The sequence below is a fragment of the Bos taurus genome, chromosome 19, assembly GCF_002263795.3.
Source record: "Bos taurus isolate L1 Dominette 01449 registration number 42190680 breed Hereford chromosome 19, ARS-UCD2.0, whole genome shotgun sequence".
NCBI classification, from domain to species: domain Eukaryota; kingdom Metazoa; phylum Chordata; class Mammalia; order Artiodactyla; family Bovidae; genus Bos; species Bos taurus.
In genome coordinates, this window is record NC_037346.1 from 57633867 (window position 1) to 57639459 (window position 5593).

Sequence of the window (5593 nt, forward strand, 5' to 3'; positions counted from 1 at the left end):
TCTTAATGGGTCTTTTTATTTGTAATTAACTAATTAATCTGATTTGAATGCACTCTACCACTGTAGATACCTCCTCATCATTTCATAGCTCTGATGAGTCTTATGAATCACTGCAACCACCCTGCTCAGCTGGTGTATGACTGTCATTGACGATTTGAATGCAAATGTCCAGATTCCATTACAGACACCTAGGCTTTTTAAAAACATTTCTTAGTGAAGTATAGTTGATTTACAAAGTTCTGTTAGTTTCAGGTGTATGGCACCGTGGTTCCGGTTATAGACATGTGCTTTTTCAGATTCTTTTCCATCTCGGTTATTGCAAAAGCTGAGTATAGTCCCCTGTGCTGTACAATAGGCCCTTGCTGGTTATCTATTCTGTATATAGTGCTGTATACACACTGCTGTATGTCCCGGTTTATCTCTCTCCCTCATCTTTCCCCTTTGGGAGAAGGCGATGGCACCCCACTCCAGTACTCTTGACTGAAAATCCCACGGACGGAGGAGCCTGGTGGGCTGCAGTCCATGGGGTCGCTGAGAGTTGGACACGACTGAGCGACTTCACTTTCCCTTTTCACTTTCATGCATTGGAGAAGGAAATGGCACCCCACTCCAGTGTGCTTGCCTGGAGAATCCCAGGGACAGAGGAGCCTGGTGGGCTGCCATCTATGGGGTTGCACAGAGTCGGACACGACTGACTTAGCAGCAGCAGCAGCAGCAGCAGCAACCATAAGTTTGTTTTCTGTGTCTGTGAGTCTGTTTCTGTTTTGTAAATAAGTTCATTTGTATCATTTTCGTAGATTTTCTCGTGTAGGTGATATCCTATGATATCTGTTCTTGTCTGACTGACTTCACTGAGTTTGATCATCTCTAGGTCCCTCCGAGTTGCTGCAAAGGGCGCTGTTTCAGTCTTTTCACGGCTGAGTACTATTCCATCGTGTGATTGTACCACCTCTTTGTCCGTTCATCCATCAGTGGACATCTGGGTTGCTTCCTCGTCATGTTTCGTAAATAACGCTGCAGTGAGCATTGGGGTGCGTGGATCTTTTCAAATTGCGGTTTTCTTTGGATGTATGCCCAGGAGTGGGATTGCAGGATCATATGGTAGTTCTATTTTTAGTTTTTTTTAAGGAAACTCCATACTGTTCTCCACAGTACAGATGCCTAGAATTGGCACTGATAACCTGCTAATAGCCACCGGACTACCCTAATATGAAGGTCGATATTCAAATTCCACTGTCTGGAACTTCACTGAAAAGCCACTCTCCGTGGGGTACGATGACAACGAAGGTCTGTATTTGGGGGATCCTGAGATATACCAGGTAAGTTCTCTCTGGGGTCTCTCTCCCATCTGCTTTATTCTCCACCCTCTCTGCTCAGGGTGAGGGCGAGCCTCCTCACCAATGCTGGGGCTGCTGGCATCCTCGCCAGGGGTCTCCCTGCCCCCAGCCCCCCTCCTCCTCAAACACGAGACTTGGAAGTCCAGCTTTGCTTACCCTCTTCTTTTTCTTCCCTGCCGCTCATTCCTCCAACCATGCACCCTGGCTTCAGCCAAAGTGCTCCCAAGAAAATGTCTGCTAAGTTCAAGAGTGACGGCTCTGTGCGCATCCCACGGGGGTTTCTCAGTCCTTGACGCGCTTATCTTTCCGGCAGCGCTTTAGCCTGTCGACCGTGAAAGCCTCTGCAATCGCCCACCTCACTCCTCTCTCAGTGAACTCCCGTGCATCCCTCAGGTCTCTATTCAAGCGTCACTTCCTCAGGGAAGCCCTCCTGGACTACCATTTGTAGGTCAAGTTCCACTGTACAGGCTCCCATGTGTTGAAGCATGTAAATGTCTGTGAAGTAAATAGAATGAATGGAGAGATCAGTGTGTCCCTCTCTCAGAGCCTTTCATTCACACGTTAACACATGTCTCCCCCACTTGACTGTGGGAGCCTGGAGAGCAGGACCCACAGCTGGTTTTCCTTCTGCTGTTTCTCCAGTGTGCACCCCAGGGCTTGACGCTGGGAGGAACCCCTCCAATATGTGTTGCACGGATGAAGACCTGGGATCCACACCCAGGTCGCCAGTTCCAACGCCCATGCACTCAGCAAACTGATTGACTGACGGTAGGTGACCCTAGCAGCCTATATTAAATCAGCCTTCAGAAATTTTAATGTGCACAAGAGTCATCCGGAGATCTTGTTCAAATATAGACTCTGATTGGCAGGTCTGGAGTGAGGCCTGAGAGTCTGTATTTCTAGCCGGTCCCCAGAAGATGTCTGAGATGCGGGTGCCTGAGTCCTAATCTGAGCGGCAGGGGCTGGTGCAGAGTGCTAACCTATAGGCAGGGAACTGGGGGTCTTCTCAGAATTGCGGCAAGGAGCCGGGGGCAGAGAAGCTGACTATGAATCCACAAGGTGCCAAACGTCGCCTGAATCAGAATCAATTACATGCCTCTTAGATATATGTATCAGTATTCCTCATGCTGGCGAGGATGAATAAAATACATTAAAAGCGTTACTGAATTCACGGTAAGTTTTCATTGTTATGCATTTTCTCAGCTGATAGATGCTAAACGTATGGGGGATGGTGGGAAGAAGATCTAAGAGACCTTTGAACATAAAAGAAAGGGGCGGCAGGGGGCTGGGAGGGATCTTAAGACCCGTCTGGAAGACTTGGTGGCCTTCTGTCCTGCTCTCTTGGGAGCTGGTTGGCAGGAAACAGGTGTTAAACCTAGAAAAGCATCCTGCGGGAGGGAAGGAAGGAGAGAGGGAGGGAGGCGAGGAGGAGGAGGCATGGGCACGGGCTTAGGGCCTGGAGAGAGAGGCTGAGGAGCAGCTTCTCCTGGAGCAGGGCAAAGGATGCTGTCACTTCAAGATGCTCTCCAGGTTGGCATGGCAACAGTTATCATTCATGTAAATAGCTGACCCACATTTAATTAACAAAAAGAAAACAAAGGGATGGGAAGGAGATGCAGATAGACTGGGCTGGCCCCTTGCCTAGCACAGCAAGGACTGGTGGGTCTGTGCCTGGACAGTGGATGCTGGTGAAAAACGAGACACTTGACATACAAGAGCTCCAGTCAGGGAGCCCTTTCTTTCTGGTTGGAGGAGAGCTTCCTTCTGCAGAGTCAAGCCAGGCAGGGCACAGGGCAGGGCGGGGGCTCAGTCATGAAAACACCAGCAATGCCATGGTGACAATGAACACGTGCCAGTCTATTCAGTCCTGGCCAGAACACTGAGGTACATGCTAACATTACCCGCACTTTAAAGATGAGAATACTGAGGCTGGGAGAAACTAAATGACTCATCCAGGGTCATGGGCTTGTGCAGCTGTGGTCATCTCTACATCAGACTTCCATCCCTGGATGGAGGTAGGAGCGCTGCTGCCGCTACGTCGCTTCAGTCGCGTCCGACTCTGTGCGACCCCATAGACGGAGGCCCACCAGGCTCCCCCGTCCCTGGGGTTCTCCAGGCAAGAACATTGGAGTGGGCTGCCATTGTCTTCTCCAGGAGATAGGAGTGAAGAGAGAACTAGTTAGTAGAGAACCCCAGAAGCAGTATATGGTGCGTGGAGTTAATAACAAGTGCCGTGAATGAAGCACTAAAACTGAAGAAGGAAGCTGGAGAGTGCTTCTGTTGCATGAGATGACCAGGGAGAACCTCGCTGATACGGTAACATTGGAGCAGATATCTGAAGATGAAAAAGGCGGTGGAGTGGGTGCCTAGGGCAGAGGTTGGCATGACAGATGCGGAGTGAGAACGTTTGTATGGAAGGGGTGGGGGGCGGAGCCACGGCAGGGACATGTGAAGTGTGGAGGTGGATATTACTCAGGGCTGTGTTTCTTAAACCTTTTCTCCATCATCTACTGGAAAAAACACTTGCATGCGCACGCACACACACACACACACACAGAGACACACACACACACACACACAGAGACACACACACACACACACAAGCACATACTCAAACAGAACGTTTCATGAAGCAGCACTTGCCATGTGTTACGCTGCCCAGTAGTTTTTCTTCTTTACTCTTCTGTTCCACTGTGTTCCCTTTCTCGTAATAAAAATGCTGATGGTGATCCACTAGATTGACTTCATGACCCGTTAATAGATTTCTTTGTACATGGAGAAGTTTTCGGATTCCATTCTGAGATGAAAAGCTGCTAGGGGGGTTTTCAACAGAAGAGGGGCATGACCTAAGCTCTGGTTAGTTTCTTCACTTACATTTTATTTCTTAAACATTTTTATGGAAAATTGGAAACAGACACAAAAATAGGGAGAATAACGTAAGCCATGCACACTTTTTGTTCAGGTTCAACAGTTGTCAACATTTTGCCTTCTTGCTTTCAGCTGTCCCTGCCCCCTCCCCCCCCCTACTTTTTTTTTTTTGCTGAAGCATTTTCAAGCAACTCTTACACACACGTCATTTTGTCCTTATATCCATCCATAGGTATTTCTAACAAATAACAATAATAACAGACATTATCTAGTACTTTCTATTACCTAGTTCATGATCAGTTTTTCTTGATTGTCTCAAAAACGAGTTTTTACAGTTGGTTGGTTTGAATCAGGTACCAAACAAGGTCCAAATATCACATCTGTTTTTCTTAAGTTTATATCCAGTGACTTCCGTGGTGGTCTAATGATCAAGACTTCCCTTCCGGTGTAGGTGCTGTGGGTTCAATCCCTGGTCAGGGAACTGGGATCCCACATGCCTCAGGACCAAAATATAAAACAGAAGCAATATTGTAGCAAATTTAATGAAGACTTAAAAAACAGTTTCTATGCTTCTTCCCCTCTACTCTTCTCCTTCCCCCTTCTCTGATACTGGGGTTCAAGCTACATCAGATGAAATGAACACCTTGATGGGGGTTGACAGTTGTACCCACCCATGACTGTATCATCGCCCTACACAAAATCAGCTCAGGAATGAAGGTCTCATGCCAGTCGATCCATACTATCCTCACCCAAAGCAGCTGCTCCTCTGACTTCTATGGCCCTGCGCTTGCTTTTCCTGTTCTTGAAGGCCTTAACACGTGTGGGATCATACACTGTGTTACATCTGGTCTTGTTGGTTCAGATAATGTCTCGGAGACTCACCCTGATGCTGTGTGTCTCAGGAGTTAATTTCTTCTGACGAATGAGTTGTACCCCATTGTGAACACGTATGTGTAGGTCCCTCAGTTGTGTCCAGCTCTTTTTGACTCCATGGACTCTAGCCCTCTAGGCTCCGCAATCCGTGGAATTCTCTAGGCAAGACTACTAGAGTAGGTAGCCATTCCCTTCTTCAGGGGATCTTCCTGACCCAGGGATCCAGCCCAGGTTACCTGCACTGCAGGCAGATTCTTTACCATCTGAGCCACAGAGAAGCCCATGCCACTGTATGGATATACTATAATTTGATTTGAGAGAAGTAACCAATGAAACTGTTTTCTTTGTGAAAGGGTTTATTTTTTTTTTTATTTCAATGTCTATAATTGATATAAGGTTATCTGGGTTTTCTAAGTTTGCTTAGATTGTGTTCTTCAAATAATTTGTCAATTTCACCCAAGTTGTCAAATGTATTGGCATATGACTTTTGTAATATTACCTTCTCATCCTTTTCA

The 5593-nt window shown here is 47.2% G+C and overlaps 1 long non-coding RNA gene across 1 annotated transcript; it reads left to right on the top strand.

The window, feature by feature from the left end:
- The first annotated feature begins 815 nt into the window (after window positions 1-815).
- Window positions 816-2504, top strand: LOC132342990 (uncharacterized). Its single transcript, XR_009491620.1, has 2 exons — window positions 816-1319; window positions 1980-2504. It is a non-coding gene; the product is annotated as an uncharacterized lncRNA (long non-coding RNA).
- Window positions 2505-5593: the final 3089 nt, after the last annotated feature.